Below are 13,709 nucleotides of genomic sequence, written 5' to 3' on the forward strand. Positions count from 1 at the left end.
CCATTGCTGGGCACTTTCAAGGTTACCAAGTAGAGCACATCGATCGCAGGAAGAAGGAGGCGGCTGATGCTTTAAGCCGGCTGGGCTCTCAGCGAAAACCGGTGCCGCCTAATACTTTCCTGGACGTCCTGTATAACCCTTCTGTTAAGTTGCCTACAGAGGAAGACTTGGCTGTCCCTGACCCGGAGGCACGGCTGGTGGCGGCTCTCCACATCATACCGGATTGGACAATGCCCTATTTGGCTTACATGACCCGGGGTGAGTTGCCTGAGGATGAAACTTTGGCCAGGCAAATAACCCGGCGGGCTAAGTCAATGATTGTTATCAATGGCGAGTTGCATCACCGCAGTGTTACAGGAGCGTTTCAGCGTTGTGTCTCCCCTGAGGAAGGTCAAGAGATCTTGCGTGAGATTCATGAAGGGGATTGTGGCCATCACGCCGGCTCAAAGTCTCTTGTGGCCAAGGCTTTTCGCCATGGTTTTTATTGGCTGACGGCTCATGCTGATGCGGAGGACCTAGTCAGTAAATGTGACGGTTGCCAGAGGTTCTCACGACGGGCTCATGTGCCGGCTCAGGAGCTGAGGATGATCCCAATTACTTGGCCCTTTGCGGTCTGGGGGCTTGATATGGTTGGGCCTTTCAAAAGATCCAAGGACAAGAAGACCCACCTTTTGGTGGCAGTTGACAAATTTACCAAGTGGGTAGAAGCAGAGCCAGTTAGCAAGTGTGATGCAGCCACAGCAGTTCAGTTCATGAAGAAGGTGATCTTTCGCTTTGGCTTTCCGCACAGCATTATAACTGACAATGGCACCAATCTATCCAAAGGCGCCATGGAAGAGTTTTGTCAACGAGAGCATATCCGACTTGATGTTTCCTCAGTTGCTCATCCTCAATCCAATGGTCAAGCTGAGAGAGCTAATCAGGAGATTCTGAAGGGCATCAAGCCCCGGCTTTTGGTCCCTTTGCAACGGACGCCGGGTTGTTGGGTGGAGGAGTTGCCCTCCGTGTTATGGAGCATCAACACTACTCCTAACAGGTCTACAGGTTTCACGCCTTTCTTCATGGTTTATGGGGCAGAAGCAGTCCTCCCCAGTGACATCCGTCATGACTCACCTCGAGTGGCGGCTTATGTTGAGGCGGACAATGAACAGGCGCGCCAAGATGCTCTTGACTTGTTGGATGAACAGCGTGATGTGGCCGCAGCTCGCTCAGCGATTTACCAACAAGACCTGCGCCGTTATCATAGTCGCCGGGTTAAATCCCAGGTCTTCCACGAAGGCGATCTCGTGCTCCGGCTCATCCAAGATCAAAACGATGCGCACAAGCTATCTCCACCTTGGGAAGGGCCCTTTGTGGTCAGCAAGAATTTGCACAACGGGTCGTATTACCTCATTGACATTCGGGAGCACAAAGATTCACGTAAGTCGGAGGAAGAGACCCGTCGGCCGTGGAACATAGCTCAGCTTCGGCCTTACTACACTTGAGCCACCGGCTCTCATAATGTACATATTTCTCTCAGCCATGTATATATTATGATAAGCAATAAAGCAGGACCTCTGTCCTTTTTATCCTCCAAATATGCACGTGTTGTTTTCATTGCAAGATTACATGATAACTTGAAGGAGGATCCGGCTTATGATCGTATTCGAATCTAGCCGTAAGCAGTAAGGTCACTTGGGGGCTTCCTGTTCAAACATGGGTCGTATTCGAACCAAAGAGAACATAGCTGTCGGTACCCATTTGATTGGCAAAGTGCCGAGCTCATTGGGGAGTTTTCTTTGATCATATCTGAATCTTAGTTTAAACCCTTTGAGAACCGACGGGGATCGTATTCGAATCAGCGTCGTGAAACAATTCTTAAAATCACTTGGGGGCTTCCTGTTCAAACATGGGTCGTATTCGAACCAAAGAGAACATAGCTATCGGTACCCTCTTGATTGGCATCGCCACACCCACTGGGGGCTATATGATCGTATTCGAATCTTAGCATAACCTCTTTGGGCCGGGTCTCTGGTCGTATTCGAACCGGAAGCCCCTAAGTTCTTCTGCTTCACAGTAAGTTTCTTCAGATCATTTCAAAGTGTGTACGGCCGGGTCTCACTTGGCCGGCTTAACTTTGATTTCCAGTGTTAGTTGGACACAATGGGCGTTATTACGATGGGTAAACCGGAATTGAGGTACCAACCTTACTACCCGGGTTATCTAAGCCGGAAGTATGCTTGCAGGCTGCTAAGTATGTTATTACGGCCGTATTAAGGATATAATTGAAGACCAGTCCTTTTTGATTCATATTCCGGGTTATATATCTAAAACTTATGATTCTCAGGGCGGTAAGCCGCCTCGAGACTTGTGATTTGTCCTTCTCTGCAGGATAGTTAAAGGCAACTATTTTGAGATTAAGGAAAACAAATGATTGATTACGACCCGGAGAAACATAAAGGAGACAACTTCAACAGACTTCAGCATTCAAGGCGTGCACGATGGCACGGCAAAGATAAAGTATTGGTCCTACTCTATTACAAGACTCATTGAGTCCAAAAAGGGTGAGGCATTGTTTGATAAGCCGCCAGCCGAGTTACGACGCTTGCTGGGTTGAAGTCTCCGGCTCGTTCCTCTCTTCTCCTCTGGCTGTTCCCAAGACCTGGAAAGTTGATGACTTCCAGTCGATGCCGCTGGGAGTTTCGAATTGGGCTTCCTCGTCAATTAACCCGGCCGGGTCAATCTCCATGGCGAAGGTGTGCTGACGAGCCGGCGGGATCAAGTTGAGGGCTTCATAGCGCGGCGTAGGGATCCTCTGATTTTCTGCATCGTAGCCCGGCTGATACTTAGTCAGATCTGTATCATTGCCAATCAGAGTGGCCACCGGGCGTACGGCCTTCACGCAAGCTGCGAAGTCCTTCTGATCGAAGGCGGTGCCGTCTTCCTTCAGACTTGGATAGCCGAGGGCGATGTCCGCCGGGTCTAACTCTGGCAGGAACGCCTTGGCCCGGCTCAGCGCGGCGATCGCTCCGGCTCTTGCAGAGGCCCGTCGCAGCTCTTGAATCCGTTGAGGCAGAACGGCGAGCCGGCGAAGGACTTCCGCCAGGTGAGTCGGCACCTCGTTGGATAGGGCCACCACAGCCAAGGCACGCTGTGACCCAGTGTAGAGTTACTCCACCAGGGTGTACACGGCCTTCAGCTTGGTTACCACGCTCTGGTTAAGGTTGGCGCTTCTGGGACCTGTTTAACCGAATCACATAAGCCGCCGACAAGGATGAGTTATGAGATATAAAGATTCTAAACTTGATGAAAGCTGGTGAGATGACTTACCAAAGATCGCGGCAACCATCTGGGACACTTGGCGCTTTAAGCCGGAGAGCTCGGCGGTCTTCTCGGAGAGAGCCTTCTCCGCCTGTTCAGCCCGGTTCACCAGCGCGGCCTTTTCTTCGGCCCAAGCCTTCCGTTCCGCGTCAAACTCTGTCTTCAGCTTTTCTTGCGCGGCGATGCTGGACACAAATTTGGCATTTGCCTTCCGGGTCTCCATTTCTTGCATCTTCAGCCGGTTCTTGAGGTTAGAGATGTCAGCCTCTAACTTCTTGCCAGCAGCCTGCATAAATTTCCGGGTTATGGCATGAACAGTTACTATGCAAATTTAAAGTCCCAAGCGTTTTCCAAGCAAAGACACTTGGCACTTGGGGGCTAATGCATATCGAACGTTTCTATCTACAAACTAACGGCTCATGGAAATAAGCCGGCACCTAAGTCTACGACATATTCAATCATAAGTCGTCGACTTGGGGGCTAGCATGCTAAAGGTAACTATGCAGTAAGTAAGAGGACAGAAGAATAATACCTCAGATTTCTGCTGGATCTGGTTCACCATGGCAATCTCTGCGTCCCGGCTCTTGTGCACTTGGCTGACGAAGCCAGAGACGATCTCTCCAATGTTCAAATTGGAGTAGTCGGTGAGGTCCAGGTTAACCCGGCGGGACTCTAGCAGCTCCCCTTTGGCGGAGCACTTGGGCAGCGCGGTAGGTCTCCCCGGCTCAACAAACTCCGTCCGGGTCATCTGCTGGTTGAGCCGAGCTGGAGGCCTCCGGGTTAACAGAAGCTTCTGTTGCAGGCTTGTTGGTTGGAGCAGCGGCCTCAGGAGCAGAGGCAGCTGGCGGTTCTTGAGCGGCTGCCTCTGGCTCAGGCAAGTCCGGCTCATCGACCGGCTTGGACTTCTTCGCCCTCTTGGTGAGCTTGGCCTGGGCACTGAAAGGACAGAAAGGTTAAGCACAATAGGGTAAGTGAAGACAAAGTACAAACATGAGATGATTATCGTTACCCGGGCACGGTCTTGAAGGCTGGCAGGCTTGACTGCATAGAGTCGCCAGAGGAAGGGGAAGTTTCCTGATAATTTGAGTCGGAAGAGTTGAGTGGTTGACGTATAACACCTGCCAAAGGATGAAAAGGGTACAGCGTTGAGATCACCTTGGTCCGGCGTTTCCTCGATGCGTCAGGTAACCCGGCGGAAAGGTCAGTGTCTTTGTTGGTCCGGGTGTGCCGCCGGCTTTCATGCACCTGTCGCTTCAAAATAAATTGAGGGTCTTGATAAGCTAAAGGATGTGAAAAGCTTACTTTCCGGGTTACCCTTCGGACTTTCAGCCTTGGCAAGGGCTCCGAGTCGGAGGAAAGTGACATTACCTCTTCAACCACCGGGTTACTTGCGCCGGTGTCATCCTGTCGATGAACAAGTATAGATAAGGTGGACAGCAATAAACAACAAATACAACAAGGACTTACAGGCTCAGGGGTTACCTCTGACTCGGAGCTGTCGCTTAATTGCATCAGCTATGAAGCAGTTGGCCTACTTCCCTTCTTACGGGGAGCGGCTTTCTTGGCGGCTTTCTTCGCCTTTCTGGCCTTCTTGGCCGCCTCATGGTCATATTTGACCCGCCAGAACTTATCATCAGCCTGAAAAATACAATGATGATTTCTTAAAACGATTCAGATGAAAGTTATATACAGATAAGATGTTCAGATCAGCGGCTTACCGCTGGGGCTGGGTTGGTCTTGCAGAAGGGGGCTAACCCAGTCCTTGCGCAGTCTGCCAGGCTCTCGTTCAAGAGAGCCTTGGTCATCTCCTCTGCAACATCTTCGGGAAGATCGTTGCGGCTGTGTCTCTGGGGGTCATCCTTTCGGCCCGTGTACTCACACATTAAGCCGGGGCGGCGGCTCAATGGGATCACCCGCCACGAGATCCAGACCCGGACCAGATCAATTCCGTTCAGACCATTGCCCAGGAGAGCCTTGATCTTGTTGATGGTGGGGAGCAGAGGTTGGCGCTCCGCTTGAGTAAGCTTGTCTGACAGTGGGTGAGTTGGCTCCAGACGCGAGGGGCGAAAGCCGGGCAACGGATTCTCATCAGCCGGCGACGTGTCTTGGCAGTAAAACCACGTCAGATTCCAGTCTTTGGGGAGGCTTGGCGGCTCTGTGTAAGGGAAAAGGCAGTCCCTCCGCCGCTGAATGGAGATGCCGCCTAGCTCCAAACTTGGCCCGTTGGCACACTCGTTCTGGCGGTTTAAATAGAAAAGCTCTCTGAAGAGCAGCAGACTGGGTTCTTCTCCAAGGTAAACCTCGCAGAACACTTGGAAGTTGCAGATATTGGACACTGAGTTGGGTCCTATGTCTTGAGGCCGCAGATCGAAGAAATTCAGAACGTCTCTGAAAAACTTTGAGCCGGGCGGTGCGAAGCCCCAGCTCATGTGATCCGCAAAAATGACCACCTCCCCGTCCCTTGGCTGTGGTCTCTCCTCTGATGGGTCGGGGGCACGGTAGGACATGACGTCCTTCTTGGGCAGATAGCCAGACTTGATAAAATCTGCTAACGTCTCGTTGGTGACATTGGACCTCATCCAGTTGCAAGTGATGGAGGCTTTAGGAGCTTTGGGAGGCATGGTGACTGTTGAAAGCCTATGATACAGGGAAAAATGTCCGGTTTAATAATGAGCCGGAGGAGACTTACAAGTTAAGGTTTAAGATGGCAGTTTACGGAGGGGACTAATGACATATATCTAAGTGCACCAGGTTATTTAAGCCGCCAAGGTGTTGAGAGTAATTCGATTGTCTACGGCCTTATCACAGATGAGCCAGAAAATTCTACAGCGCATGGTCTCCTTTAAGTTGGAAGGTTCTACGGCGCGTGTTTTCTTTAAACCGGAAATGTAAACCGCCATGACTCAATGAGGGCAGTTTTTTACTAAGTATGGTGAAAACAGGTTTCACACATTGCGGTAAATATTTTGGATCAAAATGGTCGGGCAAAAGAAAAAGTTTCTAGACCTAGAAACGGACGCGAGGGAAGTTCTTGAGCTCGAATGAGGTCTTTATGCAGTAGAAAGAGACCTACTTGCGTTTGAAATGAGTACTAAACAGCCGCCGCACTAGTTCTATACTATACTAAGATCAAAAGGAGGCAGTAAAAATCAAATCTACTGAGGGCCGCGATGAACTGCGAAGAACAGAGGAAGAACTACGGAGCCCTAGTACGGATCTGCCCTATGGAGTAGCGAGAACTCACCGGTGCTGAAGAGGAGCGGAGGTTGCCGCCGTTTTTCTGGACCGAGTCAGGGTGATGCAGCGGCCAAGGTTGACGAAGACCGGGGGCGCGGCGGCGGCGGCGGAGTTCGAGCTCGAGCAGAGGACAGTGGCGCAAGGAGGAAGAAGAGTGGCTAAAGGCCCGTCGGGCCGGGCTATTTATAAGGGCGAGCTCATAAAGTAGGCGCGAGAAATGAGGAGACCACGGCGTGGTTATCTCCCCATGAAACGCCTCGATTTTCGGGATGGCAGTAAAAGATAAGATCCGTTGCGGATCTGGTGGAGTAAAAACGGGCTTAATGGAAGATGACGTCACGGCAGATTACCCGGAGTCCAGAGGATGACGTCACGCCGGGTTATGGCCCTCACACAATGGTAAGCCGGAGGTTTTCTGTTGAAGAATTGAAGATTTACATGAGCCGGCTCAAATCAATCTGGGGCCTAATGTTGAGGATATAGACCTTAGAGTCACCCGCCAGGAGAGGCCGGGTTACTCTATGGTCATTGCCAGAAGCCCGGCGCCAAGCTTGAAGACGGTGGGCCAAAGATGGGCTTAAGACCCGGATATGGCTTAAGGCCCGTAGTTACAATCATTATTATGGTAGAACTTGTAGCGTAAGGCAAGAATAGTTGAGAGTCCGAGCCGGACACTCTTATGAGCCGGCCGGGACTCTGAGAGCTGCTGGGCGTCAGCCTCCCTATATAAAGGGACGACCCGGCAGCAGTTTAGGGACAAGAAAGATCTCATCGAAAGCCAGGCATAGCAGTTCAGCTCCCTGGTCATCGAAACCCTAATCAATACCACCTCAAACTGGACGTAGGCTTTTACCTTCACCGTAAGGGGCCGAACCAGTATAAATCCTCGTGTTCCTTGTCCCAATTAACCCCTTCAAGCTTCCTAGTTGCGATGGCTCCACGGCTAAGTCCTAGCTCGAGGACATCTGCCGTGACAATTCCACGACACTTTGTGTACTAACCCATGGTCTATGTGAGAGTTCTTTGTGGAGTTAGGTATGTTTCCATGGTCTTGCGTCAAGAGGAAGATCTCATACAACCCATAGAGGATGACATCAAGTGGTGATCGTCATCAAGTTTGCAGTGTGCAAGTTCAAGTGGAGCAACACGAAGAGTGGCTCACCCATAATGGAGTATGGGGGAGCAATCAAGCTTGAAGCTTGCCGTCCATTGTGGTGTCAATGGAATTGTGAAGATGTGCCGAAGAGTGGCTCATCCATAGTGGAGTATGGGGGAGGAATCAACTAGTCTTCATCGAGCCAACACAATCAAGAAAGGTGGTCCAACTTGAGGAAGTCAAGATCGTCATCATCTAGCTCAAGTGGACTATGTGCAAGGCAAAGGTTTGCCCTTGATAGGTTTTCTATTTTACCGGTCTCATAGTGGTAGTTGGGAGACCGGGTTGTAGGATCGATTGCCGTACTATCAAGGGGGGCTCTCTAGTGAGTAGCTTGATCGTATCGTTCGTCGATAGCTCAAACCATTGCATCCTTGCATTATCTCTCCTGGTTCTTGTTTGGTTCTTCTCCTTGTGAGATTTGGATCTCATGGTCATCTTCTTGACAAGCTCGAGTTCATCGAAAACCGTTTTCATATGCATCTTCTTTTGTGCTTTCGGTGTTGGAGGTTTTACCGGTCCTAATTGAGAAAGGGTTCTCATCATTTTATTTTGGGTATTTTCTCGATTGCTATTTCTTGATATTTCTATCAAGATTGTGTTTGCTCTTGTCCTTAGCTTTCCAACAAACTTGATTTCGTCGAATTCGGAGCTCGTATGCGAAAGTTGTGGCTGTTTTGATATTGCCTATTTTACATAGAGAGGTTGTACCGCCCCATAGAGAGGTTGTACCGTGTGTTTGGAGCGGTTGTACCGCTCCAGAATTGGTCCGGAGGTTGTACCGGCCATGTACCGCTCTACCACCAGACTAGTTTCTGTTGTGGTGCGGTTGTGGGCCGGTTGTACCGCTTATTGCCTGTTACCGGTTCTACTGGTGCTCATAGCGGTTGTACCACTCCTATGTTTTTCTGCACATAACAGGCAGATTCGTGGGGGCCTATTTAAGGGGTTCTTCTTCCCCAATGGTTCCCTAACTCTTGAGCTCGTTTTTGCCCCCATTGTTGACATTCTTTGAGCTTGCTAACTCTCAATCCCTCCATGGATTCTTGCTAGTTTTTTAGGAAAAGAGACAGGAGATCTAGATCCACACTTTCACCAATCACTTTCTCCTCTATGTGAGGGAACCCCTTGGATCTAGATCTTGGAGTTCTTGGTGTTCTCCTTCTTGTTCTTCCTCTCATTTTCCTCCCTAGCATTAGTTTCTAGCCACGAACCAGGACAAATGAGCTGCCTATATATACCCCATCGCCGCAGCAGAGCACTTCACAGTGCTCTATTTTTTCTGGCCGTCGAGGGGAGGGCATTTGGGTGCTCTAGCTCACCTCCTATGCACATGAGGTGTTCGATGAAATGTCTGAGCCACACTAGTTAATCTTTCTCCTCTCGAAACTCGACCTCCGAGCTCCAGTTTCCCCGAGATTTGTCTAGGTTTACCGGTCCGTCACGTCCCGTCCCCGTCTTCACCGCCGTAGATCGCCCGCGCCGATCTCGTCGCCAGCACCACCGTGGTGAGCCTGTTGTTCTAATCTTCTTTCTGAAAGAAAAAATTCTTACTTCAGATAGATACTTGCCTAATTTTGTTACTTTTATTATTCATTCTTATTATATAGTGCGATGGTTTTGGTATCCGCCCCCGTCGGCCCTCGTCCTGTCTATGATTCGGATGTGGTATATATTATCTTTATAACTATTGGTTCATTTATTGTTTATGAAAATTATGCCGACCAACGTGACATAGATTTTATTTATCTAGGAGGTATGTGAACCGGAAATTCCAACCGACCCTATTGTCGAGAGGTTAAATTTAGTTGAAGAAGAAAACAATTTCTTGAAGGAAAAAATAAAAAAATTGAGGAGGAGAAGATGATATTGGAGTTGCATGTTGCGGATGTTGTCGATGCTCACAAGATCAAGATGGATGCAATGCGCTTGAAGATTAGAAAGATTAGAAAATATGCCATTCATACCGAGGCTTGGTATCATTATGCCGTTGATCAATTGTTACCTTGGTTGCGATTATGATCGCATTTGTTTTTGCATTGAAATGTTTTACATAGTTTCAATGTATGGTTTAATTAATTAGATGCTCTGGAGAGCTATATGTTGTTAGATGAGAACTATGTATGTACTTTGGTTTTAATGTGATGATGAACTTCTATTAATTTGGTCACTTAATTATCTATTCATGATGTTCTGTAATGGTTTTTTACACACTTAATTATATATAAGGCATGCAGATGAACCGGCAATGGATGTACGGTGACAGACACACCTCCGAGTACATTAAGGGCGTGCATGATTTTCTCGAAGTGGCTGAGGCAAACAAGCAGGATGGTTTTATGTGTTGTCCATGCCCTACATGTGGGAATACGAAGTCTTACTCTGACCGGAAAATCCTTCACACCCACCTGCTTTACAAGGGTTTCATGCCACACTATAATGTTTGGATGAGGCACGGAGAAATAGGGGTTATGATGGAAGACGGCGAAGAAGAAGAGGACGATGACAACTATGTGCCCCCTGAATACGTTGATGCTGCAACGGGGGAAGCTGCTGAAGATCAAGAGGAACCAGATGATGTGCCCAATGATGTTGCAACGGGGGAAGCTGCTGAAGATCAAGAGGAACCAGTGCCCGATGATGATGATCTCCACCGGGTCATTGTCGATGCAAGGACGCAATGCGAAAGTCAAAAGGAGAAGCTGAAGTTCGATCGCATGTTAGAGGATCACAAAAAAGGGTTGTACCCCAATTGCGAAGATGGCAACACAAAGCTCGGTACCGTACTGGAATTGCTGCAGTGGAAGGCAGAGAATGCTGTGCCTGACAAAGGATTTGAGAAGCTATTGAAAATATTGAAGAAGAAGCTTCCAAAGGATAACGAATTGCCCGACAGTACATACGCAGCAAAGAAGGTCGTATGCCCTGTAGGATTGGAGGTGCAGAAGATACATGCATGCCCTAATGACTGCATCCTCTACCGCGGTGCGTACAAGGATCTGAACGCATGCCCGGTATGCGGTGCATTGCGGTATAAGATCAGACGAGATGACCCTGGTGATGTTGACGGCGAGCCCCCCAGGAAGAGGGTTCCTGCGAAGGTGATGTGGTATGCTCCTATAATACCACTGTTAAAACGTCTGTTCAGAAACGAAGAGCATGCCAAGTTGATGCGATGGCACAGTGCGGACCGTAAGAAAGACGGGAAGTTTAGAGCACCCGCTGACAGGTCGCAGTGGAGAAAAATCGAGAGAAAGTACTGGGCTGAGTTTGCAGCTGACCCAAGGAACGTATGGTTTGGTTTAAGCGCGGATGGCATTAATCCTTTCGGGGAGCAGAGCAGCAATCACAGCACCTGGCCCGTGACTCTATGTATGTATAACCTTCCTCCTTGGATGTGCATGAAGCGGAAGTTCATTATGATGCCAGTTCTCATCCAAGGCCCTAAGCAACCCGGCAACGACATTGATGTGTACCTAAGGACATTAGTTGAAGAACTTTTACAGCTGTGGAATGGAAACAGTGTACGTACGTGGGATGAGCACAAACAGGAGGAATTTAACCTGCACGCGTTGCTGTTTGTAACCATGAACGATTGGCCCGCTCTCAGTAACCTTTCAGGACAGACAAACAAGGGATACCACGCATGCATGCACTATTTAGATGACACTGAAAGTATATACCTGGACAAATGCAGGAAGAATGTGTACTTGGGCCATCGTCGATTTCTTCCGACCAACCATCAATGTCGAAAGAAAGGCAAGCATTTCAAAGGCGAGGCAGATCACCGGAAGAAGCCTGCCATGTGTGCCGGTGATCACGTACTTGCTATGGTCAATGATTTACACGTAATCTTTGGAAAGGGTCCCGACGGACTAGCTGTTCCGAATGACGCTGAGGGACACGCACCCATGTGGAAGAAGAAATCTATATTTTGGGACCTACCCTACTGGAAAGACCTAGAGGTCCACTCTTCAATCGACGTGATGCACGTGACGAAGAACCTTTGCGTGAACCTGCTAGGCTTCTTGGGCGTGTATTGGAAGACAAAAGATACACCTGAGGCACGGGAGGACCTGCAACGTTTGCACGAAAAAGACGGCATGCCTCCGAAGCAGTATGAAGGTCCTGCCAGCTACGCTCTTACGAAAGAAGAGAAAGAAATCTTCTTTGAATGCCTGCTCAGTATGAAGGTCCTGACTGGCTTCTCGTCGAATATAAAGGGAATAATAAATATGGCAAAGAAAAAGTTCCAGAACCTAAAGTCTCATGACTGCCATGTGATTATGACGCAACTGCTTCCGGTTGCATTGAGGGGGCTTCTACGGGAAAACGTCCGATTAGCCATTGTGAAGCTATGTGCATTCCTCAATGCAATCTCTCAGAAGGTGATCGATCCAGAAATCATACCAAGGCTAAGGAGTGATGTGGCGCAATGTCTTGTTAGTTTCGAGCTGGTGTTCCCACCATCCTTCTTCAATATCATGACGCACGTCCTAGTTCATCTAGTCGATGAGATTGTCATTCTGGGGCCCGTATTTCTACACAATATGTTCCCCTTTGAGAGGTTCATGGGAGTCCTAAAGAAATATGTCCGTAACCGCGCTAGGCCAGAAGGAAGCATCTCCATGGGCCATCAAACAGAGGATGTCATTGGATTTTGTGTTGACTTCATTCCTGGCCTTAAGAAGATAGGTCTCCCTAAATCGCGGTATGAGGGAAGACTGACTGGAAAAGGCACGCTAGGAGCGGACTCAATAATATGCAGGGACGGGCATTCTTGGTCTCAAGCACACTACACAGTTCTACAGAACTCTACCTTGGTGACCCCGTATGTCGATGAACACAAGAACAGTCTGCGCTCCAAACACCCGGAGCAGTGTGACGACTGGATTACATGTGAACACATCAGGACTTTTAGCAGTTGGTTGGAAACACGTCTCAGAGGTGACACCACTGTTTGTGATGAGTTGTACTCGTTTTCTAGGGGACCATCTTCGACTGTATTGACTTACAAAGGATACGAGATAAATGGGAATACATTTTACACGATCTCCCAAGATCAAAAGAGCACCAACCAAAACAGCGGTGTCCGCTTTGATGCAGCAACCGAGAGGGGAAAGGACACATATTATGGTTACATAATGGACATATGGGAACTTGACTACGGACATGATTTTAAGGTCCCTTTGTTTAAGTGCAAATGGGTCAATCTGTCAGGAGGCAGGGTACAGGTAGACCCACAGTACGGAATGACAACAGTGGATCTGAACAATCTTGGGTACACTGACGAACCGTTCGTCCTAGCCAATGATGTGGCACAGGTTATCTATGTGAAGGACATGTCTACCAGACCGAGAAAAAGAAAAGATAAGGAAGCGAATACATCATACGATGAGTCAAAGCGCCACATAGTTCTTTCAGGAAAAAGGGACATTATGGGAGTGGAGGGCAAGACAGACATGTCTGAAGATTATGAAAAGTTTCAAGGAATTCCTCCCTTCAAAGTCAAGGCTGACCCAAGCATCCTGATAAACGATGAAGATTATCCATGGTTACGGCGCAATAAGCAAATGACACAAGCGAAGAAAAAGTGAAGACTTTCTCCCGCAACTATTATGATGATACCATGCCAACTTTGTAACAGACGAGTATGATACCATTGTCCGTTTTGTACACGAAGTGCATCTAGTTTTTTCCGTAACCCTCTCAACTTTCTTGCACATGCTATGTGGATGAAATGATGATACCATGCCAACTTTCAACCTTTTCAGAGTTCATTTGAAATGCTTTTCAATTTTAGGGTCTTATAGCTCAAAATAATTAGTAAATGCATGAAAAATGGTGCATGAAAAATAACAAATAAAATAAATAAGTAATTAGAAACAAAATAATATAAACTTTATTAAAATATATAAGTAGAAACAAAATAAAATAAACTTTAATAAAATTTATGAAACTAAAATTAACAAAGTATTTTCTGTTCAAAACATTATAAGAAACCTCTAGTATTATT

Source organism: Triticum aestivum, chromosome 7D (assembly GCF_018294505.1).
Source record: "Triticum aestivum cultivar Chinese Spring chromosome 7D, IWGSC CS RefSeq v2.1, whole genome shotgun sequence".
Classification (NCBI taxonomy): domain Eukaryota; kingdom Viridiplantae; phylum Streptophyta; class Magnoliopsida; order Poales; family Poaceae; genus Triticum; species Triticum aestivum.